Source organism: Pseudophryne corroboree, chromosome 2 (assembly GCF_028390025.1).
Source record: "Pseudophryne corroboree isolate aPseCor3 chromosome 2, aPseCor3.hap2, whole genome shotgun sequence".
NCBI classification, from domain to species: Eukaryota; Metazoa; Chordata; class Amphibia; order Anura; family Myobatrachidae; genus Pseudophryne; species Pseudophryne corroboree.
In genome coordinates this window covers 1,045,871,260-1,045,897,582 of record NC_086445.1, presented here as the reverse complement: position 1 = coordinate 1,045,897,582, position 26,323 = coordinate 1,045,871,260, and the positions used below count along the sequence as shown (strand labels likewise).

The 26,323-nt window shown below is 48.1% G+C and overlaps 1 protein-coding gene across 2 annotated transcripts in view; it reads left to right on the top strand.

Annotated features, from left to right (window-relative positions):
* The first annotated feature begins 510 nt into the window (after positions 1-510).
* LOC135050391 (2-Hydroxyacid oxidase 2-like) overlaps positions 511-26,323 on the top strand; it is a 134,513-nt gene continuing 108,700 nt past the window's right edge. The window contains exon 1 of one of the 2 annotated variants that reach the window (XM_063956872.1): positions 511-651. The gene's annotated coding sequence lies outside the window, so the exon portion shown is untranslated. Of the gene's footprint in view, positions 652-913; positions 994-26,323 lie in introns of those variants that run through there. The other variant, XM_063956873.1, reaches the window with a different exon arrangement.

Genomic DNA, 26,323 nt, shown 5'->3' with positions numbered 1-26,323 from the left:
TCTCACTGAAAATAAAAAACCTAATAAATACTTTCTTTACTAGTAAGCTCAGGAGAGCCCACTAGGAGCACCCAGCTCTGGCCGGGCACAGATTCTAACTGAGGTCTGGAGGAGGGGCATAGAGGGAGGAGCCAGTGCACACCAGATAGTACCTAATCTTTTCTTTAGAGTGCCCAGTCTCCTGCGGAGCCCGTCTATTCCCCATGGTCCTTACGGAGTTCCCAGCATCCACTAGGACGTCAGAGAAATAGAAGAGACTATTCAACCTTGGCGGACTGAAATCAGGGGAGTGGGGGTTATACCACGGACATCCGCCAGCTAGCCGGGTCACCATCATTATTATGGGGTGGGGGTGAAGCACAGAACAGACCCATTTTCATTTTCAGCCCCTTAATACAGCACCATCCAGCAACAAAGGGTTACCAGCCGCCCCTGACCTCATCACGCTGGCGTAACACAGCGCACTGCCCTTCGCCTCATACAAAAGCCAGAGGTCAGGGCGGGGTTAATCCTGTGCGGACTGTTTGTTGGTTCTGCTGTTGTCAGACAGCGTTGGCAGGTGGAGGCGTCTGCTGTGTACTTTGGACAGAGAGGGGGTACTGCGGCCCCTCTCCTACAGCCGGTCTTGCTGGATCCTGAGCCCATATACAGGTAAGTGGAGTAGCAGTCATACCGGGCCGGGTAGGAGGTGGTGACGTGTCTGCCCCGGGGTCGGGGGCTGCAGAGAGGGGGCAGAGGGACATTACTGCGAGCTCTGCAGTCCACTTAAAGAGACATCAGCACGCGGCCACTTACATGCCAAGTGCTGGGCATTTACTCACTGTTCCGCTCATGTGGGAAATCTCCCCCGATTATATGTGCCGGGGAACGTCAGAGTTAATGTTTATCTGCATGAGTAGTTATTACGGAGCACACTGTCTGCACAAACCATATCTCTGTGACAGCGCCTTACTGACTGACAGGCCAGCTCTTCTGGATATTCCTCACCCACTGGTAGGTCATTATGACAGAGTCACTGATATGTTCTGTAAGTGTCATACTAAGGCTACATATAGCCAGAAGCTATTTGCAGTGATTTTGACCCCCCCCCCCCTCCTTGCCCCTGATACACCCCGAAATATTCCATCTGATACGAGAATAGGGTTGGGACGCCTCCATGAGGGAGGCACTGTATTGGGCGTGGAAGACGCAGGCGCCTCATTCACCAAAATCATGGATCTGACACCAGGAAAAAAGACGCGTTTCTAAAAGTTGGTCTGGATTTAGCGGCTCTCAGACGCCAAATTAATGTCCACACGCCCAGACTCTGGGGCTCCTTTGCAGTCGGGCGCATGAGACAGACAAGTTCCATACGATCGCATGATCGCCGATTAGAAACACCCATTTCACAGACAGCGAGGTTTATCATTGGACGGATCAATCCGTGTGCACTAGCAATTACTATCCGTGTGCGGATACCTGATCGATTGCTTGTGCAGCACATAGCCACTTGCGTGCGACTCCGCGTGGCCTTGTGACGACAGGGAGCGGAAGGCTGCACACGGCACTGATTCCAATCATCGGATAATCTGGTTTTCTGCCAGTCCTGACTGACCGATGATCTGTTTCGGGGGTAGGCAATCTATAGCACACCAGCTGCTGTGGAACTACACATTCCAGCATGCCCTGGAACAGTTTTAGCATGCCCTACCAGCAAAGCTGTGGCAGAACATGCTGGGATATGTAGTTATACAAATCTGTTGCTTTCTATACAGGGAGATTTGTCTTTGAAACATGTATGATGGCCGCTGCGTGTATAATGTTTAGTAGCACTGTGGCGTGATCCGGTAGCGTGCAGACACTCAGCTATTACAGGAAATTACATAGTCATATAACCATGTGTGTACCTGTAGTGGGTGCAAGGGGTCTCATTGCTATGGGGCCCAGAGGCTTACGGGGCCTGGACCTAGATTATATTGGTGGTCATTCCGAGTTGATCACTCGTTGCCCATTTTCGCTAGTGATGAGCGGGTTCGGTTTCTCGGAATCCGAACCCGCCGAACTTCAGCTTTTTTTACACGGGGCCGAGCAGGCTCGGATCTTCCCGCCTTGCTCGGTTAACCCGAGCGCGCCCAAACGTCATCATCCCGCTGTCGGATTCTCGCGAGGCTCGGATTCTATCGCGAGACTCGGATTCTATATAAGGAGCCGCGCGTCGCCGCCATTTTCACACGTGCATTGAGATTGATAGGGAGAGGACGTGGCTGGCGTCCTCTCCGTTTATAGAGAAGAGAGTAGAGAGTTAGAGACACTATTTACTAATTTTGGGGAGCATATTAGGACTGGAGTACTACTACTTGCTGATAGTGTGACCAGTGACCATTGACCACCAGTTTAATTAATCCGTTCTCTGCCTGAAAAAAAACGATACACAGTGTGACACAGTCACATACCATATCTGTGCTCAGCCTCAGTGTGCTGCATCATATGTAATACTGTATATCTGACTGTGCTGAGTGCTCACTGCTCACACAGCTTAATTGTGGGGGAGACTGGGGAGCAGTTATAGCAGGAGTACATAAATAATATATTTTAAGTACAGTGCACACTTTTGCTGCCAGAGTGCCACACTGCCAGTGTGACTGACCAGTGACCACACTGACCACCAGTATATTGTGATTGTCTGCTTAGGACGGAGTACTACTTGCTGATAGTGTGACCAGTGACCACCACCAGTTTAATTAATCCGTTCTCTGCCTGAAAAAAAACGATACACAGTGTGACACAGTCACATACCATATCTGTGCTCAGCCCAGTGTGCTGCATCATATGTAATACTGTATATCATTATCTGACTGTGCTGAGTGCTCACTGCTCACACAGCTTAATTGTGGGGGAGACTGGGGAGCAGTTATAGCAGGAGTACATATTTTAAGTACAGTGCACACTTTTGCTGCCAGAGTGCCACTGCCAGTGTGACTGACCAGTGACCACTGACCACCAGTATATTGTGATTGTCTACTGACCACCAGTATATTGTGATTGTCTGCCTGAAAAAGTTAAACACTCGTCGTGTGGTGTTTTTATAAACGCATTCTGCAGACAGTGTCCAGCAGGTCCGTCATTACATAATATATACCTGTCCGGCTGCAGTACTAGTGTGATATATATATATATATATTTTAATTTTATCTCATTATCATCCAGTCTATATTAGCAGCAGACACAGTACGGTAGTCCACGGCTGTAGCTACCTCTGTGTCGGCAGTCGCTCGTCCATCCATAATTGTATACCGATGTATTTAATTGCCTGCGCTAAGGGATTGAGCTGCTTTCTTAGATTAGATTTTTATGATGTTTAAAAGAAAGCGCTAGGGATGTTAGATGAAATATTGCACATGATAGTTACTAAAAACCGTGAATATAAAATTAAATGTAAAGCGGTACCTGTAAAAAAGAAAAAGTTGTTATTAATAAAATGTTTACACTCTTTTGAGTGAATGTGGAAGAGGAGGTGGCCGGCAACACTTTATTACTGCTGAATGTCCATGAATTCCTACCTTTCCCTGTGCTAAACTTCGGTGCCGTGGAGCACACTGATTGCAGGGACCGCCGGGTGCCAATTGAGAAGCCGCTGGACACCGCTGTGAACACTGCGGCTCCGGTGTTGTTCGTCCGCGGCTGATGGTAGTTGGTGGTGCTGGCGGTGCTTCCGAGTACCGCTGAGTCCAGGGCTGGCAGCGTTCCCGTGTCCTGCTGTGTCCTCCGAGATGTACTCCGGCGTGATGTTGGTATCAGCTAAAGTTGCAGCGGGTTCTGCTTGTGTTGCGGCTGTTGATGGATTTTCCTCTTTGGAGTGTAAATGATAATCTCCAACGCGTTTCATGCACTTTAATGCACTTTTTCGAGGAGTGAAGTCACTCTCCACAAGGAGAGTCCAATTGTGTCGGTTGCGATGCCTGACCTTCCCAACACTGGACGTGAAGAGCATGCGCCTTCCACCATTTGCACGCCCCCTGCAAGTGCTGGAAGGAGCACCCGCAGTCCAGTTCCTGATAGTCAGATTGAAGATGTCAGTGTTGAAGTACACCAGGATGAGGAGGATATGGGTGTTGCTGGCGCTGGGGAGGAAATTGACAAGGAGGATTCTGATGGTGAGGTGGTTTGTTTAAGTCAGGCACCCGGGGAGACACCTGTTGTCCGTGGGAGGAATATGGCCATTGACATGCCTGGTGAAAATACCAAAAAAATCAGCTCTTCGGTGTGGAAGTATTTCAACAGAAATGCGGACAACATTTGTCAAGCCGTGTGTTGCCTTTGTCAAGCTGTAATAAGTAGGGGTAAGGACGTTAACCACCTCGGAACATCCTCCCTTATACGTCACCTGCAGCGCATTCATCATAAGTCAGTGACAAGTTCAAAAACTTTGGGCGACAGCGGAAGCAGTCCACTGACCAGTAAATCCCTTCCTCTTGTAACCAAGCTCACGCAAACCACCCCACCAACTCCCTCAGTGTCAATTTCCTCCTTCCCCAGGAATGCCAATAGTCCTGCAGGCCATGTCACTGGCAATTATGACGAGTCCTCTCCTGCCTGGGATTCCACCGATGCATCCTTGCGTGTAACGCCTACTGCTGCTGGCGCTGCTGTTGTTGCTGCTGGGAGTCGATGGTCATCCCAGAGGGGAAGTCGTAAGCCCACTTTTACTACTTCCACCAAGCAATTGACTGTCCAACAGTCCTTTGCGATGAAGATGAAATATCACAGCAGTCATCCTGCTGCAAAGCGGATAACTGAGGCCTTGGCATCCTGGGCGGTGAGAAACGTGGTTCCGGTATCCATCATTACTGCAGAGGCAACTAGAGACTTGTTGGAGGTACTGTGTCCCCGGTACCAAATACCATCTAGGTTCCATTTCTCTAGGCAGGCGATACTGAAAATGTACACAGACCTCAGAAAAAGACTCACCAGTGTCCTAAAAAATGCAGTTGTACCCAATGTCCACTTAACCACGGACATGTGGACAAGTGGAGCAGGGAAGGCTCAGGACTATATGACTGTGACAGCCCACTGGGTAGATGTATGGACTCCCGCCGCAAGAACAGCAGCGGCGGCACCAGTAGCAGCATCTCGCAAACGCCAACACTTTCCTAGGCAGGCTACGCTTTGTATCACCGCTTTCCAGAATACGCACACAGCTAAAAACCTCTTACGGCAACTGAGGAAGATCATCGCAGAATGGCTTACCCCAATTGGACTCTCCTGTGGATTTGTGGCATCGGACAACGCCAGCAATATTGTGTGTGCATTAAATATGGGCAAATTCCAGCACGTCCCATGTTTTGCACATACCTTGAATTTGGTGGTGCAGAATTATTTAAAAAACGAGAGGGGCGTGCAAGAGATGCTGTCGGTGGCCAGAAGAATTGCGGGACACTTTCGGCGTACAGGCACCACGTACAGAAGACTGGAGCACCACCAAAAACGCCTGAACCTGCCCTGACATCATCTGAAGCAAGAAGTGGTAACGAGGTGGAATTCAACCCTCTATATGCTTCAGAGGTTGGAGGAGCAGCAAAAGGCCATTCAAGCCTATACAACTGAGCACGATATAGGAGGTGGAATGCACCTGTCTCAAGCGCAGTGGAGAATGATTTCAACGTTGTGCAAGGTTCTGCAACCTTTTGAACTTGCCACACGTGAAGTCAGTTCAGACACTGCCAGCCTGAGTCAGGTCATTCCCCTCATCAGGCTTTTGCAGAAGAAGCTGGAGACATTGAAGGAGGAGCTAACACAGAGCGATTCCGCTAGGCATGTGGGACTTGTGGATGGAGCCCTTAATTCGCTTAACAAGGATTCACGGGTGGTCAATCTGTTGAAATCAGAGCACTACATTTTGGCCACCGTGCTCGATCCTAGATTTAAAACCTACCTTGGATCTCTCTTTCCGGCAGACACAAGTCTGCTGGGGTTCAAAGAACTGCTGGTGACAAAATTGTCAAGTCAAGCGGAACGCGACCTGTCAACATCTCCTCCTTCACATTCTCCCGCAACTGGGGGTGCGAGGAAAAGGCTCAGAATTCCGAGCCCACCCGCTGGCGGTGATGCAGGGCAGTCTGGAGCGACTGCTGATGCTGACATCTGGTCCGGACTGAAGGACCTGACAACGATTACGGACATGTCGTCTACTGTCACTGCATATGATTCTCTCCCCATTGAAAGAATGGTGGAGGATTATATGAGTGACCGCATCCAAGTAGGCACGTCAGACAGTCCGTACTTATACTGGCAGGAAAAAGAGGCAATTTGGAGGCCCTTGCACAAACTGGCTTTATTCTACCTAAGTTGCCCTCCCACAAGTGTGTACTCCGAAAGAGTGTTTAGTGCCGCCGCTCACCTTGTCAGCAATCGGCGTACGAGGTTACATCCAGAAAATGTGGAGAAGATGATGTTCATTAAAATGAATTATAATCAATTCCTCCATGGAGACATTGACCAGCAGCAATTGCCTCCACAAAGTAGTACACAGGGAGCTGAGATGGTGGATTCCAGTGGGGACGAATTGATAATCTGTGAGGAGGAGGATGTACACGGTGATATATCGGAGGATGATGATGAGGTGGACATCTTGCCTCTGTAGAGCCAGTTTGTGCAAGGAGAGATTAATTGCTTCTTTTTTGGTGGGGGTCCAAACCAACCCGTCATTTCAGTCACAGTCGTGTGGCAGACCCTGTCACTGAAATGATGGGTTGGTTAAAGTGTGCATGTCCTGTTTATACAACATAAGGGTGGGTGGGAGGGCCCAAGGACAATTCCATCTTGCACCTCTTTTTTCTTTAATTTTTCTTTGCGTCATGTGCTGTTTGGGGAGTATTTTTTTGAAGGGCCATCCTGCGTGACACTGCAGTGCCACTCCTAGATGGGCCAGGTGTTTGTGTCGGCCACTAGGGTCGCTTAGCTTACTCACACAGCTACCTCATTGCGCCTCTTTTTTTTCTTCTTTGCGTCATGTGCTGTTTGGGGAGTGTTTTTTGAAGGGCCATCCTGCGTGACACTGCAGTGCCACTCCTAGATGGGCCAGGTGTTTGTGTCGGCCACTAGGGTCGCTTAGCTTACTCACACAGCTACCTCATTGCGCCTCTTTTTTTCTTTGCGTCATGTGCTGTTTGGGGAGTAGTTTTTTGAAGGGCCAGCCTGCGTGACACTGCAGTGCCACTCCTAGATGGGCCAGGTGTTTGTGTCGGCCACTTGGGTCGTTGAGCTTAGTCACACAGCTACCTCATTGCGCCTCTTTTTTTCTTTGCATCATGTGCTGTTTGGGGAGTGTTTTTTGGAAGGGCCATCCTGCGTGACACTGCAGTGCCACTCCTAGATGGGCCAGGTGTTTGTGTCGGCCACTTGGGTCGCTGAGCTTAGTCACACAGCTACCTCATTGCGCCTCTTTTTTTCTTTGCATCATGTGCTGTTTGGGGAGTGTTTTTTGGAAGGGCCATCCTGCGTGACACTGCAGTGCCACTCCTAGATGGGCCAGGTGTTTGTGTCGGCCACTTAAGTCGCTGAGCTTAGTCACACAGCTACCTCATTGCGCCTCTTTTTTTCTTTGCGTCATGTGCTGTTTGGGGAGTGTTTTTTGGAAGGGCCATCCTGCGTGACACTGCAGTGCCACTCCTAGATGGGCCAGGTGTTTGTGTCGGCCACTTGGGTCGTTGAGCTTAGTCACACAGCTACCTCATTGCGCCTCTTTTTTTCTTTGCGTCATGTGCTGTTTGGGGAGTGTTTTTTGGAAGGGCCATCCTGCGTGACACTGCAGTGCCACTCCTAGATGGGCCAGGTGTTTGTGTCGGCCACTTGGGTCGCTGAGCTTAGTCACACAGCTACCTCATTGCGCCTCTTTTTTTCTTTGCATCATGTGCTGTTTGGGGAGTGTTTTTTGGAAGGGCCATCCTGCGTGACACTGCAGTGCCACTCCTAGATGGGCCAGGTGTTTGTGTCGGCCACTTAAGTCGCTGAGCTTAGTCACACAGCTACCTCATTGCGCCTCTTTTTTTCTTTGCGTCATGTGCTGTTTGGGGAGTGTTTTTTGGAAGGGCCATCCTGCGTGACACTGCAGTGCCACTCCTAGATGGGCCAGGTGTTTGTGTCGGCCACTTGGGTCGTTGAGCTTAGTCACACAGCTACCTCATTGCGCCTCTTTTTTTCTTTGCGTCATGTGCTGTTTGGGGAGTGTTTTTTGGAAGGGCCATCCTGCGTGACACTGCAGTGCCACTCCTAGATGGGCCAGGTGTTTGTGTCGGCCACTTGGGTCGTTGAGCTTAGTCACACAGCTACCTCATTGCGCCTCTTTTTTTCTTTGCGTCATGTGCTGTTTGGGGAGTGTTTTTTGGAAGGGCCATCCTGCGTGACACTGCAGTGCCACTCCTAGATGGGCCAGGTGTTTGTGTCGGCCACTTGGGTCATTGAGCTTAGTCACACAGCTACCTCATTGCGCCTCTTTTTTTCTTTGCGTCATGTGCTGTTTGGGGAGTGTTTTTTGGAAGGGCCATCCTGCGTGACACTGCAGTGCCACTCCTAGATGGGCCAGGTGTTTGTGTCGGCCACTTAAGTCGCTGAGCTTAGTCACACAGCTACCTCATTGCGCCTCTTTTTTTCTTTGCGTCATGTGCTGTTTGGGGAGTGTTTTTTGGAAGGGCCATCCTGCGTGACACTGCAGTGCCACTCCTAGATGGGCCAGGTGTTTGTGTCGGCCACTTGGGTCGTTGAGCTTAGTCACACAGCTACCTCATTGCGCCTCTTTTTTTCTTTGCGTCATGTGCTGTTTGGGGAGTGTTTTTTGGAAGGGCCATCCTGCGTGACACTGCAGTGCCACTCCTAGATGGGCCAGGTGTTTGTGTCGGCCACTTGGGTCGTTGAGCTTAGTCACACAGCTACCTCATTGCGCCTCTTTTTTTCTTTGCGTCATGTGCTGTTTGGGGAGTGTTTTTTGGAAGGGCCATCCTGCGTGACACTGCAGTGCCACTCCTAGATGGGCCAGGTGTTTGTGTCGGCCACTTGGGTCATTGAGCTTAGTCACACAGCTACCTCATTGCGCCTCTTTTTTTCTTTGCGTCATGTGCTGTTTGGGGAGTGTTTTTTGGAAGGGCCATCCTGCGTGACACTGCAGTGCCACTCCTAGATGGGCCAGGTGTTTGTGTCGGCCACTTGGGTCATTGAGCTTAGTCACACAGCTACCTCATTGCGCCTCTTTTTTTCTTTGCGTCATGTGCTGTTTGGGGAGTGTTTTTTGGAAGGGCCATCCTGCGTGACACTGCAGTGCCACTCCTAGATGGGCCAGGTGTTTGTGTCGGCCACTTGGGTCGCTTAGCTTAGTCATCCAGCGACCTCGGTGCAAATTTTAGGACTAAAAATAATATTGTGAGGTGTGAGGTGTTCAGAATAGACTGAAAATGAGTGGAAATTATGGTTTTTGAGGTTAATAATACTTTGGGATCAAAATGACCCCCAAATTCTATGATTTAAGCTGTTTTTTAGGTTTTTTTTTAAAAAACACCCAAATCCAAAACACACCCGAATCCGACAAAAAAAATTCGGTGAGGTTTTGCCAAAACGCGTTCGAACCCAAAACACGGCCGCGGAACCGAACCCAAAACCAAAACACAAAACCCGAAAAATTTCCGGTGCACATCTCTAATTTTGGCTATGCTGCGATTTGTTGCTAAATGCGCATGCGCATGGTACGCAGCGCGCATGCGCTAAGTTTTTTGACAGAAAACTTAGTAGATTTGCTGTGGATCCTGCGGCGCTTTTCAGTCGCACTGCTGATCGGTGAGTGATTGACAGGAAGTGGGTGTTTCTGGGAGGTAACTGAGCGTTTTACAGGAGTGTGCAAAAAAACGCAGGCGTGTCAGGGAAAAACGCAGGAGTGTTCGGAGAAACGGGGGAGTGGCTGGCCGAACGCAGGGCGTGTTTGTGACGTCAAACCAGGAACTAAACGGACCGAGCTGATCGCAATCTAGGAGTAGGTCTGGAGCTACTCAGAAACTGTAACAAAATATTTAGTAGCAATTCTGCTAACCTTTTGTTCGCTATTCTGCTAAGCTAAGATACACTCCCAGAGGGCGGCGGCCTAGCGTGTGCACTGCTGCTAAAAGCAGCTAGTGAGCGAACAACTCGGAATGAGGGCCATAGTTCCATACCCATTTTCCAGATTTCCCTGGTAAGCAATTGGGTCTGATTCATTCAGCCTGAATTGTATGACATTATCAGTGAGAGATGTGTGTAGTGTATGTTATAATGGAAAGGGGCATTGTAATATGGCGCAGTATGAACTGGGAGCCAATGTAACTCCCGCAATCACAGGTCTCATACTCTCAAATGTAACTCCCCCAATAACACAGGTCTCATACTCTCCAATGTAACTCCCCTAATAACACAGGTCTTATACTCTCCAATGTAACTCCCCCAATCACAGGTATCATTCTCTCAAATGTAACTCCCCCAATAACACAGGTCTTATACTCTCAAATGTAACTACCCCAATTACACAGGTCTCATACTCTCCAATTTAACTCCCCCAATAACACAGGTCTTATACTCTCCAATGTAATGCCCCCAATAACACAGGTCTCATACTCTCAAATGTAACTCCCCCAATAACACAGGTCTTATACTCTCCAATGTAATTCCCCCAATATCACAGGTCTCATACTCTCCACTGTAACTCACCCAATAACACAGGTCTTATACTCTCCAATGTAACTCCACCAATCACAGGTCTCATATTATCAAATGTAACTCCCCCAATAACACAAGTCTTATACTCTCCAGTTAATTCCCCCAATAACACAGGTCTCATACTCTCCAATGTAACTCCCCCAATCACAGGTCTCATACTCTCAAATGTAACTCCCCCAATAACACAGGTCTTATACTCTCCAATGTAACTCCCCCAATAACACAGGTCTTATACTCTCCAATGTAACTCCCCAAATTACACAGGTCTCTTACTCTCCAATGTAACTCCCCCAATCACAGGTCTCATACTCTCCAATGTAACTCCCCAAATTACACAGGTCTTATACTCTGCAATATAATTCCCCCAATAACACAGGTCTTATACTCTCCAGTGTAATTCCTCCAATAACACAGGTCTCATACTCTCCAATGTAACTCCCCCAATAACACAGGTCTTATACTCTCCAATGTAATGCCCCCAATAACACAGGTCTCATACTCTCCAATGTAACTCCCCCAATCACAGGTCTCATTCTCTCAAATGTAACTCCCCCAATTACACAGGTCTCATACTCTCCAATGTAACTCCCCCAATAAAACAGGTCTTATACTCTCCAATGTAACGCCCCCAATAACACAGGTCTTATACTCTCCAATCTAACTCCCCAAATTACACAGGTCTTATACTCTCCAATATAATTTCCCTAATAACACAGGTCTTATACCCTCCAATGTAATTCCCCCAATAACACAGGTCTCATACTCTCCAATGTAACTCCCCCAATGACACAGGTCTTATACTCTTCAATGTAATTCCCCCAATAACACAGGTCTCATACTTTCCAATGTAACTCCCCCAATCACAGGTCTCATACTATCCAATGTAATTCCCGAAATAACACAGGTCTTATACTCTCCAATGTAATTCTCCCAATAACACAGGTTTCATACTCTCCAATGTAACTCCCCCAATAACACAGGTCTTATACTCTCCAATGTAATTCCCCCAATAACACAGGTCTCATACTCTCCAATGTAACTCCCCAAATTACACAGGTCTCATACTCTCCAATGTAACTCCCCCAATAACACAGGTCTTATATCCTCCAATGTAACTCCCTCAATAACACAGGCCTTATATTCTCCAGTGTAAATCCCCCCAATAACACAGGTCTTATATTCTCCAGTGTAACTCCCCCAATAACACAGGCCTTATATTCTCCAGTGTAACTCCCCCAATAACACAGGCCTTATATTCTCCAGTGTAACTCCCCCAATAACACAGGTTTTATATTCTCCAGTGTAACTCCCCCAATAACACAGGTCTTATATTCTCCAATGTAACTCCCCCAATTACACAGGTCTCATACTTTCCAATGTAACTCCCCCAATAACAGAGCTTTCATACTTTCCAGTGTAACTTTCCCAATAACACAGGTTTCATACATTCCAATGTAACCCCCTCTCAATATCAAAACTCTCATACTTCCCATGTAACTTCCACAACTACACAGGTCTCATACTTTACAATGTAACTTCCGCAATAATACAGCTCTCATACTTTCCAATGTAACTTACCCAATAATACAGGGCTCATACATCCAATGTAACTCTGGCAATAACACAGCTCTCTTACTTTTCAATGTAACTCTGCCAATAACACAGGTTTCATACTTTCCATTGTAGCTCCCCCAATAACACAGCTTTCATACTTCCCAATGTTGCTCCCTCAATAACACAGGTCTCATACTTTCCAATGTTACTCCCCAATGACCCAGGTCTCATATTTTCCAATGTAACTTGCCCAATAGCACAAGTCTCATACATTCCAATGTAACTCCCCCAATCACACAGGTCTCATACTTTCCAATGCAACTCCCCCAATTACACAGGTCTCATGCATTCCAATGTAACTCCCCCAATCACACAGGTCTCATACATTCCCATGTAACTCCCCCAATCACACAGGTCTCATACATTCCCATGTAACTCCCCCAATCACACAGGTCTCATACTTTCCAATGTAACTCCCCCAATCACACAGGTCTCATACTTTCCAATGTAACGCCCACAATCACACAGGTCTCATACTTTCCAATGTAACTCCCCCAATAATACAGCTTTCATACTTCCCAATGTTACTCCCTCAATAACACAGGTCTCTTACCTTCCAATGTTACTCCCCAATCACACAGGTCTCATATTTTCCAATTTAACTTGCCCAATAGCACAAGTCTCATACATTCCAATGTAACTCCCCCAATCACACAGGTCTCATACATTCCAATGTAACTCCCCCAATCACACAGGTCTCATACTTTCCAATGTAACTCCCCCAATTACACAGGTCTCATGCATTCCAATGTAACTTCCCCAATCACACAGGTCTCATACATTCCCATGTAACTCCCCCAATCACACAGGTCTCATACATTCCCATGTAACTCCCCCAATCACACAGGTCTCATACTTTCCAATGTGACTCCCCAATCACACAGGTCTCATACATTCCAATGTAACGCCCACAATTACACAGGTCTCATACTTTCCAATGTAACTTCCCCAATAACACAGGTCACATACTTTTCAATGTAATTTCCCCAATAACACAGGTCTCATACTTTCCAATGTAACTCCCCCAATAACACAGCTCTCATACTGTTTAATGTAACTCCCCCAATAACACAGGTCTCATACTTTCCAATGTAACTTCCCCAATAACACAGGTCTCATACTTTTCAATGTAATTTCCCCAATAACACAGGTCTCTTACTTTCCAATGTAACTCCCCCAATAACACAGCTCTCATACTGTTCAATGTAACTCCCCCAATAACACAGGTCTTATACTCTCCAATGTAACTCCCCAAATTACACAGGTCTTATACTCTCCAATGTAATTCCCCCAATAACACAGGTCCCATACTCTCCAATGTAATTCCCCCAATAACACAGGTCTTATACTCTCCAATGTAATTCCCCCAATGACACAGGTCTCATACTCTCTAATGTAACTCCCCCAATCACAGGTGTCATAGTCTCCAATGTAACTCCCCCAATAACACAGGTCTTATATCCTCCAATGTAACTCCCCCTATAACACAGGCCTAATATTCTCCAGTGTAAGTCCCCCAATAACACAGGTCTTATATTCTCCAATATAACTCCCCCAATTACACAGGTCTCATACTTTCCAATGTAACTTCCCCAATAACACAGCTTTCATACTTTCCAATGTAACTTTCCCAATAACACAGGTTTCATACATTCCAATGCTACCCCTCTCAGTATCACAGCTCTCATACTTCCCATGTAACTTCCACAACTACACAGGTCTCATACTTTACAATGTAACTTCCCCAATAATACAGCTCTCATACTTTCCAATATAACTTACCCAATAACACAGGTCTCATACATCCAGTGTAACTCTGGCAAAAACACAGCTCTCTTACTTTTCAATGTAACTCTGCCAATAACACAGGTTTCATACTTTCCATTGTAGCTCCCCCAATTACACAGCTTTCATACTTCCCAATGTTACTCCCTCAATAACACAGGACTCATACTTTCCAATGTTACTCCCCAATCACACAGGTCTCATATTTTCCAATGTAACTTGCCCAATAGCACAAGTCTCATACATTCCAATGTAACTCCCCCAATCACACAGGTCTCATACATTCCAATGTAACTCCCCCAATCACACAGGTCTCATACATTGCAATGTAACTCCCCCAATTACACAGGTCTCATGCATTCCAATGTAACTCCCCCAATCACACAGGTCTCATATATTCCCATGTAATTCCCCCAATCATACAGGTCTCATACATTCCAATGTAACTCCCCCAATCACACAGGTCTCATACTTTCCAATGTAACTCCCCCAATTACACAGGTCTCATGCATTCCAATGTAACTCCCCCAATCACACAGGTCTCATACATTCCCATGTAACTCCCCCAATCACACAGGTCTCATACATTCCCATGTAACTCCCCCAATCACACAGGTCTCATACATTCCCATGTAACTCCCCCAATCACACAGGTCTCATACATTCCCATGTAACTCCCCCAATCACACAGGTCTCATACATTCCAATGTAACTCCCCCAGTTACACAGGTCTCATACATTCCCATGTAATTCCCCCAATCACACAGGTCTCATACATTCCCATGTAACTCCCCCAATCACACAGGTCTCATACCTTCCAATGTAACTCCCCCAATCACACAGGTCTCATACTTTCCAATTTAACGCCCACAATCACACAGGTCTCATACTTTCCAATGTAACTCCCCCAATTACAGAGGTCTCATGCATTCCAATGTAACTCCCTCAATAACACAGGTCTCATACTGTTCAATGTAACTCTTCCTGTAGCAGAGGTCTCATACTTTCCAATGTAAACCCCTCCCAATAACACAGCTCTCATATTGTTCAATGTAACTCCCCCAATAACACAGGTCTCATACTTTCCAATGTAACTTCCCCAATAACACAGGTCTCATACTTTTCAATGTAATTTCCCCAATAACAGAGGTCTCATACTTTCCAATGTAACTCCCCCAATAGCACAGCTCTCATACTGTTCAATGTAATTCCCCCAATAACACAGGTCTTATACTCTCCAATGTAACTCCCCCATTTACACAGTTCTCATACTTTCCAATGTAACTCCTCCAATAACACAGCTTTCATACTTTCCAATATAACTCCCCCAATAACACAGGTCTCATACTTTCCAATGTAACTCCCCCAAATAACACAGGTCTCATACTTTCCAATGTAACTCCCCCAATAACACACGTCTTAAACTCTCCAATGTAACTCCCCCAATCATATTAATGCCACATTTAGATAATCCATGTTAAATGGAATTCAAGTGGGGGTAGGTAAAAGTGTGAACAGGAGATGTATAACCCTTGGGCCGTGGCTGACTGCATGTTGATGCCTTGTCCACCATTCCCCCCGCCCCTACCCCGTCACATGTACGTTACAGACACATTCCGAGGCTCACTGAGTTGGATTAAAGCCTAATTTTAGCCTTTTTTCATGTACTTTGCACCTTTTTTTTCAACTTCAAACGTGCAGCAAAACGTCTCATGTATCCAGATTCCAGTGCAGAGAGAGCTGAGCTGCACTTTGTGCTTATGACCCCTTGTTATGCATGTAAGCGCTGTGGGGCGTGCGTGCTGGTTTCTCCTCTGTGACAATGTCACACTGCAGCACCCGGCTCCTGTCACTGCGGAGGAGCCGGCGTTTTGGTGTCACCAGCTCCAAGTGTGACAGCCGGGTACGTCCCGCACTCCCAAAGTCATAGCTCCCAACTTTTGATTTCAGAGGGTGGGGATGTGAAAAGGAAGCGTGGCCTCAGTTGAGTTGGCGTGGCCATGCGCCACGGACCTATCTCGTCATTTTGGGGGGGTGCCCAATGCTCACCGAGCAGCTGGGAATCCCCCTGCTCCCCTCCCAGCACTGAATAGACGCCGTATTCAGCGATCACTCAGAGCAGCGGGTGATCAAAGCCTCCCTCCATTCCCCCGCCCCCTGCTGGACACTGCTGCCCACGGGTGGGGCAGTGGGACAGTGTCTGAATAGAGGGATTGTCCTGCTGTAATCAGTGACCCCCGGTGCTGTATAGGGAGCTGTCGCTTTGTAGCATCACTTTACTGCACCGGGGATCACAGGAGCAGCAGGGAGCCCCGATGACCAGCTGCCCGTACTGCGCTGTACTCTGCTGTATTGGCTGAGCTGTGTATTATAGTCACTGTCAGTGTATACAGGGGCACGCTGCTGTGTGCTGCGCTGTACTCTGCTGTATTGGCTGAGCTGTGTATTATAGTCACTGTCAGTGTATACAGGGGCACGCTGCTGTGTGCTGTGCTGTACTCTGCTGTATTGGCTGAGCTGTGTATTATAGTCACTGTCAGTGTATACAGGGGCACGCTGCTGTGCACTGTATTCTGCTGTATTGGCTGAGCTGTGTATTATAGTCACTGTCAGTGTAAACAGGGGCAAGCTGCTGTGCACTGTATTCTGCTGTATTGGCTGAGCTGTGTATTATAGTCACTGTCAGTGTATACAGGGGCACGCTGCTGTGTGCTGCGCTGTACTCTGCTGTATTGGCTGAGCTGTGTATTATAGTCACTTTCAGTGTATACAGGGGCACGCTGCTGTGCGCTGCACTGTACTCTGCTGTATTGGCTGAGCTGTGTATTATAGTCACTGTCAGTGTATACAGGGGCACGCTGCTGTGCACTGTATTCTACTGTATTGGCTGAGCTGTGTATTATAGTCACTGTCAGTGTAAACAGGGGCACGCTGCTGTGTGCTGCGCTGTACTCTGATGTATTGGCTGAGCTGTGTATTATAGTCACTGTCAGTGTATACAGGGGCACGCTGCTGTGCACTGTATTCTGCTGTATTGGCTGAGCTGTGTATTATAGTCACTGTCAGTGTAAACAGGGTCACGCTGCTGTGTGCTGCGCTGTACTCTGCTGTATTGGCTGAGCTGTGTATTATAGTCACTGTCAGTGAATACAGGGGCACGCTGCTGTGTGCTGTACTCTGCTGTATTGGCTGAGCTGTGTATTATAGTCACTGTCAGTGTAAACAGGGTCACGCTGCTGTGTGCTGCGCTGTACTCTGCTGTATTGGCTGAGCTGTGTATTATAGTCACTGTCAGTGTATACAGGGGCACGCTGCTGTGTGCTGCGCTGTACTCTGCTGTATTGGCTGAGCTGTGTATTATAGTCACTGTCAGTGTATACAGGGGCACGCTGCTGTGTGCTGTGCTGTACTCTGCTGTATTGGCTGAGCTGTGTATTATAGTCACTGTCAGTGTATACAGGGGCACGCTGCTGTGCACTGTATTCTGCTGTATTGGCTGAGCTGTGTATTATAGTCACTGTCAGTGTAAACAGGGGCAAGCTGCTGTGCACTGTATTCTGCTGTATTGGCTGAGCTGTGTATTATAGTCACTGTCAGTGTATACAGGGGCACGCTGCTGTGTGCTGCGCTGTACTCTGCTGTATTGGCTGAGCTGTGTATTATAGTCACTTTCAGTGTATACAGGGGCACGCTGCTGTGCGCTGCACTGTACTCTGCTGTATTGGCTGAGCTGTGTATTATAGTCACTGTCAGTGTATACAGGGGCACGCTGCTGTGCACTGTATTCTACTGTATTGGCTGAGCTGTGTATTATAGTCACTGTCAGTGTAAACAGGGGCACGCTGCTGTGTGCTGCGCTGTACTCTGATGTATTGGCTGAGCTGTGTATTATAGTCACTGTCAGTGTATACAGGGGCACGCTGCTGTGCACTGTATTCTGCTGTATTGGCTGAGCTGTGTATTATAGTCACTGTCAGTGTAAACAGGGTCACGCTGCTGTGTGCTGCGCTGTACTCTGCTGTATTGGCTGAGCTGTGTATTATAGTCACTGTCAGTGAATACAGGGGCACGCTGCTGTGTGCTGTACTCTGCTGTATTGGCTGAGCTGTGTATTATAGTCACTGTCAGTGTAAACAGGGTCACGCTGCTGTGTGCTGCGCTGTACTCTGCTGTATTGGCTGAGCTGTGTATTATAGTCACTGTCAGTGAATACAGGGGCACGCTGCTGTGTGCTGTGCTGTACTCTGCTGTATTGGCTGAGCTGTGTATTATAGTCACTGTCAGTGTATACAGGGGCACGCTGCTGTGCGCTGCACTCTGTTATATTGGCTGAGCAGTGTATTATAGTCACTGTCAGTGTATACAGGAGCACGCTGCTGTGCGCTGTATTCTGCTGTATTGGCTGAGCTGTGTATTATAGTCACTTTCAGTGTATACAGGGGCACGCTGCTGTGTGCTGCACTGTACTCTGCTGTATTGGTTGAGGCGAGCTGTGTATTATAGTCACTGTCAGTGTATACAGGGGCACGCTGCTGTGCGCTGTACTCTGCTGTATTGGCTGAGCTGTGTATTATAGTCACTGTCAGTGTATACAAGGGCACACTGCTGTGTGCTGTGCTGTACTCTGCTGTATTGGCTGAGCTGTGTATTATAGTCACTGTCATTGTATACAGGGGCACGCTGCTGTGCTGTACTCTGCTGTATTGGCTGAGCTGTGTATTATAGTCACTGTCAGTGTATACAGGGGCACGCTGCTGTGCTGTACTCTGCTGTATTGGCTGAGCTGTGTATTATAGTCACTGTCAGTGTATACAGGGGCACGCTGCTGTGCTGTACTCTGCTGTATTGACTGAGCTGTGTATTATAGTCACTGTCAGTGTATACAGGGGCACGCTGCTGTGCTGTACTCTGCTGTATTGGCTGAGCTGTGTATTATAGTCACTTTCAGTGTATACAGGGGCACGCTGCTGTGTGCTGCACTGTACTCTGCTGTATTGGTTGAGGCGAGCTGTGTATTATAGTCACTGTCAGTGTATACAGGGGCATGCTGCTGTGCGCTGTACTCTGCTGTATTGGCTGAGCTGTGTATTATAGTCACTGTCAGTGTATACAGGGGCACGCTGCTGTGTGCTGTGCTGTACTCTGCTGTATTGGCTGAGCTGTGTATTATAGTCACTGTCATTGTATACAGGGGCACGCTGCTGTGTGCTGCACTGTACTCTGCTGTATTGGCTGAGCTGTGTATTATAGTCACTGTCAGTGTATACAGGGGCACGCTGCTGTGATGTACTCTGCTGTATTGGCTGAGCTGTGTATTATAGTCACTGTCATTATATACAGGGGCACGCTGCTGTGTGCTGCACTGTACTCTGCTGTATTGGCTGAGCTGTGTATTATAGTCACTGTCAGTGTATACAGGGGCACGCTGCTGTGCTGTACTCTGCTGTATTGGCTGAGCTGTGTATTATAGTCACTGTCAGTGTATACAGGGGCACGCTGCTGTGTGCTGTGCTGTACTCTGCTGTATTGGCTGAGCTGTGTATTATAGTCACTGTCATTGTATACAGGGGCACGCTGCTGTGTGCTGCACTGTACTCTGCTGTATTGGCTGAGCTGTGTATTATAGTCACTATCAGTGTATACAGGGGCACGCTGCTGTGCTGTACTCTGCTGTATTGGCTGAGCTGTGTATTATAGTCACTGTCAGTGTATACAGGGGCACGCTGCTGTGTGCTGTACTCTGCTGTATTGGCTGAGCTGTGTATTATAGTCACTGTCAGTGTATACTGGGGCACGCTGCTATGTGCTGCGCTGTACTCTGCTGTATTGGCTGAGCTGTGTATTATAGTCACTGTCAGTGTATACAGTGACACGCTGCTGTGCGCTGAGCTGTACTCTGCTGTTTTGGCTGAACTGTGTATTATAGTCACCATAAGTATATACAGGGGCATGCTGCTGTGCACTGCGCTGTACTCTGCTGTATTGGCTGAGCTGTGTATTATAGTTAGTGTATACGGGAACATGCTGCTGTGCACTGTGCTTGCCTCTGGTGTATTGGCTGAGCTTTGTATTATAGTCACTGTCGGTGTATACAGGGACACGCTGCTGTGCGCTGCACTGTCCCCTGCTGTATTGGCTAAGCTGTGTCAGCGTCCGGGGTCTTACCGGTACGCCGGAGCCGCGGGGCTTGCTGTACAGGCGGCGTGTGGGCAGCGGCGGAGGAGGGCTGCCGCACCGGGTCCGTGTGCAGTGGTAGGCGGCAGTGGGGGGTCCGCTCGTGGCGGCGAGTCAACGCTACAGCGGGTCTCTCTTGCCTGGGTGGTTGCTAGGAGACATGGGGCAGTGAGCTGTGTGGCTATGCAGGGAGGTCTGCCTTACTGGGTGCCGCCATGTTGGAGACCAAGTTTTGGAGCATAGTGCAGGCTTCCTGTTTCTTCCAGCCAATCCAGGGAGAGTTCTCCTTATAAAAGGGGGCTGGTTTATGACAGGAAGGCCAGTGCTTCAAGTTACAACCCTGTTGTAGGTGCTTTAGCCCTGTGCTCTCAGGATTCTTGCCGTGTTCTGGTTACTCCTAACTCTGCAGAGCCATTTCTCAGTTGCTGCTGCAGCTCTGCCGTTCCTAACCTACTGCTGCCTGTGGAAGCGCTCTTGGAAACCCCGGTCCAGTAAGAGCCTTAGGGCACGGACGGTCTCTGGCTTTCTGCCTCACCTCTCAAGCCACGATCCACAGTTCGTTATCTACAGTATCGTCTTTCAAGCCACAGTCCACAGTTCTTTGTCTCCAGCCACGTCTTTAAACCACCATTCACAGTCCGCAGTTCTTTGTCTTCAAATCTCGTCTTTAAGTCAATGTTCAAAAGCCACAGTTATTTTCCCTCAGTCTCGTTCTCAAGAACTACTACCCACTGACTGATAGCTCCGCCTACATTCTCCATTGATCCCTGTCCCATAAGAAGGAACTATATCCAGCCCCCATGTCTTCTTCATCTGCAGACAACTACTTCCTTGGGCAAGTCTCAGCTGCCGGATCCTCAAAACCAGCCGAGCGTGACAGCAAGCACTGGCCACATGGATCCGACGGGTGATCAGGCCTCAGGAGGTGATTCTACCGCGGATATTTGGTCCCGTTTGAGTAAGCAGGAGGCCACACAATCTCAAATTGTGCAGTTTATGCAGAATATGTCTGGCCGCCTCGATTCCCTCTGTGTTGCCATGTCGGCCCCTCAAGTTGTTACGGCTGTTCCTACAATAGCGCCTCTGGCTCCACCTTCTCCTGCGCCAATCCCACTTCCACGCTTGCATTTGCCATCACCCAGTAGTTCGCTGGGAATTCAAAACTATGTCGCGGGTTTCTTAACCAGTGCGAAATTCAGTTTGAACTTCAGTCAGCCAATTTCCCTTCAGCACGAACAAAAAAATAGCCTACATAATTTCTCTGCTCTCTGGACAAGCGTTGGAATGGGCTTCACCTTTGTGGGAGAGAGCGGATCCCATCCTTTCTAATTATTCAGACTTCGTGGCCACTTTTCCAAGAATCTTCGACGAACTGGGCAGGACCTCTGCCGCTTCTTTGGACATCATGCGCCTACGTCAGGGCGCACGTACGTTAGCCAGTACGTAATCCAGTTCCGGACCCTCTCCTCAGAATGAAACTGGAATGAAGAGGCTCTCATTGCGGCTTTCTGGAATGGTCTCTCCGAGAAGATCAAGGATACTCTAGCAACGCAGGATGTACCAGACAAATTAGACAAGTTAATCTCCTTGTGTAATAAATTAGACCTAAGGTACAGAGAACGTTGTCTGGAGAAATCACGGTCAGATCGACCCAAGCCCCGAGTCGTCCCATCTCTGAGACAGCCATCCCCGACTACCGAAGAACCCATGCAGATCAATCGTTCCTGTCTCTCCAACGAAGAACGCCAGAGGTGGCGATAAGGGAACTTATGCATGTATTGCGGTGCATCTGATAATTTTGTTAGATCCTGTAGTCAGCGTCCGGGAAACGCCCACTCCTAACTTGTGCTGGAGAGATTAAGTTAGGAGAATCCTCAGAATTACCTGCCAAGAAAGAGTCTGTTTTGTTAACCCACCTGGAGCTCCCTTCTTCCACTCTTCTCATCCCTGCGCTACTTGATTCCGGAGCCACCAAAATTTCATTACCTCAGCTCTGGTTAAACGATCCGGAAATCAAACAGTCCGTTTGGATCGTACTATTTCTATTACTGGAGTGGATGGAAGTTATATTCCCGAGGGAATTATATCTTTTCGTACTATTCCTCTCAAGATGAAGGTCGGAGTTCTTCATTCAGAAAACATCTTTTTCCTTGTAATTCCTAAACCCTCTCACGAACTGATTCTAGGATTCCTGTGGTTGACTAAACACAATCCCCACATAGACTGGCAAACTATGGATGTTCTCTCTTGGGGAAGAAATTGCTTTCAAAATTGTTTGCTCACAGTAAGATCCCTCTGTTCTTCCAGCTCCTCTAGTCTTCTTGCGGAATACCAGGCCTATCAAGATGTCTCATCAAACACGGCAAACTATGGATGTTCTCTCTTGGGGAAGAAATTGATTTCAGAATTGTTTGCTCACAGTAAGATCCCTCTGTTCTTCCAGCTCCTCTAGTCTTCTTGCGGAATACCAGGCCTATCAAGATGTCTTCATCAAACACAGAGCGGACACATTACCTCCACATCGAACTTGGGACTGTCCCATTGATCTGGTACCAGGCAAAACTCCTCCCCGGGGGTGAACTTACCCTCTCTCGCTCCCTGAGACACAAGCCATGTTGGAGTATATCCGGGAGAATTTGGATAAAGGCTTCATCCGGGCCTCCACCTCTCCGGCTGAGGCAGGATTTTTCTTTGTCAAGAAGAAGGACGGGGGGTTGCGGCCCTGCATTGACTACAGAGGTCTCAACAAGATATCTATTAAGAACCGGTATCCGTTGCCCCTGATTCCAGAACAATTTGATCAAGTTAAGGGGGCTACGTTTTTTTCCAAGTTGGACTTATGAGGGGCCTACAATCTAATACGTATCCGTCCAGGAGACGAGTGGAAGACAGCGTTTAATACCTGAGATGGGCATTACGAATACCTGTGTAACGCCCCAGCTGTCTTCCAGGAATTCGTCAACAAAATTTTCAGAGATCTCCTTTATGTTTGCTCGGTGGTGTATTTGGATGACATCCTCATCTTTTCCAGGGATCTGGAGACCCATCGAGAACAGGTCAAAGAAGTTTTAACCCGTTTAAGAAGGAATCAGTTATTCTGCAAACTAGAGAAATGTACCTTCGAAGTAGCCTCAATTCCATTTCTCGGTTACATCCTCTCAGGGCAGAAGTTAGAGATGGATCACGCTAAAGTCCAGGCGATCCAGGATTGGTCGCTTCCTGCTACCCTTAAGGGGGTTCAACGTTTTCTGGGATTCACCAACTTCTACCGGAGATTTGTTAAAACTTACTCATCTGTCATAGCTCTCATTACCGCATTAACCAGAAAAGGAGCAGATCCTGCCAAGTGGTCCCCGGAGGCTTTAGAAGCCTTTTCTTCTTTAAAGGAAGCCTTCATGACCGCCCCTGTCCTCCGACAACCCGATCTAAATCGACCGTTTCAGGTTGAGGTTGATGCCTCCACCGTAGGAGTAGGAGCAGTATTGTCTCAGCTCTTCGAGGACAAGAAAGTCCATCCCTGTGCGTTCTTTTCATGAAGATTTTCTCCCGCTGAACAGAATTACGCTATTGGAGAACAAGAACTACTGGCGATTAAGTTAGCATTTGAGGAGTGAAGGTATCTGTTGGAAGGAGCACAACATCCAATATCAGTAATCACGGATCACAAGAACCTTCTATACTTACAATCAGCCCGATGTCTTAATCCCCGCCAAGCAAGATGGACCCTCTTCTTTACTCGTTTTAACTTTAAATTCAGTTACCAACCAGGTTCCCTCAACAAAAAAGCAGATGCACTATCTCGTTCCCTAAGTTCTGAAGAACCCTCTGATCGTTCAAAGGAACAGTGTATCTTGGTGTCCACCTCTTTCTCAGCCACTAATAATTCCCCACTTCCTCCTCCTGGGAAAAATATTTGTTGCCCCAAATCTACGCAAGAAACTTCTTACATGGGCTCACTCCTCCTCTTTCATGGGCCATGCGGGTGGTCATAAAACGTTCAAGTTCATTCAGCGTTCCTACTGGTGGCCTCATCTCAGGACTGATGTTCAGGAATTTGTGGCTGCTTGTCCGAAGTGTGCCCAACATAAAAGTCCCAAAAGTCCTCAGGCCGGTTTACTCCACCCATTACCTGTACCGCAAAGACCATGGACGCATATCTCTAGGGACTTTATTACCGATTTACCTGCTTCTGGCGGACGAAATACCGTGTGGGTCATAGTTGACCGGTTCTCTAAAATGGCACACTTCGTTCCTCTGGCTGGTCTTCCATCAGCATCCCAGTTGGCAAAATTGTTCATAGCAGAGATCTTCCGACTCAATGGTCTACCGCAGGATATCGTATCAGATAGAGGTCCTCAGTTTGTGGCCAAGTTTTGGAGATCCCTATGTTCTGCTCTTGGTGTTAAACTGAATTTCTCCTCAGGATATCATCCCCAAACAGATGGTCAAATGGAGAGAGTGAACCAGGACCTGGAGACATTTCTACGTTTATTCATGTCCTCCTCCCAGGACGTTCCTGACTTCCAGCTTCTACCTACGCTCAAGGTTCCTGCCGCAGAATCAGCACTTCGACAATTTACCAAAATTTGGAGACAAGTTCACGAGGCCTTGCTTAAGACATCCAAGAGGTATAAGACCTATGCAGATCTGAAGCGGAGAGCTGTACCGAGCCTTAAGGTGAGGGATCGGGTCTGGGTTTCCACACGTAACCTAAGGTTGAAGGTACCTACTAAAAAGTTTGCTCCCAGATTTATTGGGCCTTACCCAATCGAGAAAGTATTAAACCCTGTGGCTTATAAGGTGAAGTTGCCTCCGCATTTAAGAATCCCTAATGCATTTCATATTTCTCTTTTAAAACCGTCGGTACTTAATCGATTCAGAGCTGCTCTGCCCAAATCTCCCAAGATCCAATCAGCACAAGGAGACGAATTTGAGATTCATAAGATCCTTGACTCCCGCAGACTATATGGTCGCCTCCAGTACCTTGTTGATTGGAAAGGATATGGACCTGAGGAAAGGTCTTGGGTAGGAGCAGAAGATGTCCATGTCCGGAGTCCACCCGCAAAGGGGGGGGGGGGGGGGGTACTGTCTGCGTCCGGGGTCTTACCGGTACGCCGGGGCCGCAGGGCTTGCTGTACAGGCGGCATGTGGGCAGCGGCAGAGGAGGGCTGCTGCGCCGGGTCCGTGTGCAGTGGTAGGCGGCAATGGGGGGTCCGCTTGTGGCGGCGGGATGCCGCTACAGTGGGTCTCTCTTGCCTGGGTGGTTGCTAGGAGACCAGGGGCAGTGAGCTGTGTGGCTATGCAGGGAGGTCTGCCTTACTGGGTGCCGCCATGTTGGAGACCAAGTTTTGGAGCATAGTGCAGGCTTCCTGTTTCTTCCAGCCAATCCAGGGAGAGTTCTCCTTATAAAAGGGGGCTGGTTTATGACAGGAAGGCCAGTGCTTCAAGTTACAACCCTGTTGTAGGTGCTTTAGCCCTGTGCTCCCAGGATTCTTGCCGTGTTCTGGTTACTCCTAACTCTGCTTAGCCGTTTCTCAGTTGCTGCTGCAGCCCTGCGGTTCCTAACCTACTGCTGCCTGTGGAAGCGCTCCTGGAAACCCCGGTCCAGTAAGAGCCTTAGGGCATGGACGGTCTCGGTCTTTCTGCCTCACCTCTCAAGCCACAGTCCACAGTTTGCTCTCTTCAGTCTCGTCTTTCAAGCCACAGTCCACAGTTCTTTGTCTCCAGCCACGTCTTTAAACCACCATCCACAGTCCGCAATTCATTATCTACAGTCTTGTCTTTCAAGCCACAGTCCGCAGTTCTTTATCTCCAGCCACGTCTTTAAACCACCATTCACAGTCCGCAGTTCATTATCCACAGTCTCGTCTTTTCGAGTCACAGTCCGCAGTTCTTTGTCTTCAAACCTCGTTTTTAAGTCAACGTTCACAAGCCACAGTTCTTTTCCCTCAGTCTCGTTCTCAAGAACTACTACCCACTGACTCATAGCGCCGCCTACATTCTCCATTGATCCCTGTCCCATGAGAAGGAACTATATCCA